This window comes from Calidris pugnax, unplaced genomic scaffold (assembly GCF_001431845.1).
Source record: "Calidris pugnax isolate Ruff unplaced genomic scaffold, ASM143184v1 scaffold97, whole genome shotgun sequence".
Taxonomy (NCBI): Eukaryota; Metazoa; Chordata; class Aves; order Charadriiformes; family Scolopacidae; genus Calidris; species Calidris pugnax.
The window spans coordinates 1361203-1362003 of NW_015090837.1; the positions used below are offsets into that span (position 1 = coordinate 1361203).

At 66.3% G+C, this 801-nt stretch overlaps 1 protein-coding gene across 1 annotated transcript in view; it reads right to left on the minus strand.

Moving 5' to 3' along the window:
• The window catches only part of LOC106887812 (protein CEPU-1), a 264886-nt gene extending 264091 nt beyond the window's left edge, over positions 1-795 (minus strand). The window contains exon 1 of the mRNA XM_014941558.1: positions 69-795. The gene's annotated coding sequence lies outside the window, so the exon portion shown is untranslated. The remainder of the gene's footprint in view (positions 1-68) is intronic.
• Positions 796-801: the final 6 nt, after the last annotated feature.

Here is an 801-nt window from a genome sequence, read left to right on the forward strand (position 1 = left end):
AAGGATGGGGAAGGGGTTGGGGGGGGGAAAGGATGGGTGTATGTGGGGACGGGGGGGAGCAAAACCACCGGGGCAAGCGATGAGGAGCTCCACGGAGATCAGGAGAGCCCCCGGCAAGGCTGGCTGCGAGCGCTGAGCCTGCCCAGCGGCATCCGGAGGGAGTCCCCGGTATCCTTGGGTGAGGGAGGAGGACCGGGAGGGCCGGGGTGGGGAAGAGGAGGAGGAGGAGGAAGAAGAGGAGGAGGAGGAGAAGTGGCAAAGGTGCTGGACGTTGGGCGAGCCGGCTCTTCCCGGGAAGCAGTCCGAGGCTCACTTTGGGCGAGGAGGTGCCGGGGTGCACCCCCCCCAGCTCCCCCCCGAGTTCGCAGCGCGGAGCAGGGGGGGCAGTCCAAAAAAACCAAAAAACAGTCCAAAAACCACCCCCCCGAGGCGAGTTAGAGGCAAAAAGGCAGAGTGGGGAAAGCCTCCCAGCGGTTCCTCTCCTCCAGCCCCACCGCCGGGTCGGTCCAGGCGGGATGCAGGATGGATGGAGGTGGTGGGGGATGTCCGGATGCAAGATGGTGGGGTGCCAGAGAACAACCCCCCCCCCCTTTTCAGCTTCCAGCAGGGCTTATCGGCGGTAGTAGGATGGGTATTGGGGGGTCAGGGGAAGCGGCGGCGGTGGTGGTAGCATCATCATCCTCATCCTCCTCCCAGCCCCGCCGGCTGGGCTGGCCGGCAGCATCCCTGGGCGGCGCGCAGGCTGACTTCCCGGGGTTGTCATGGCAGCAGCTCCATCACTGACCGGTCCTTTGCCTCCCC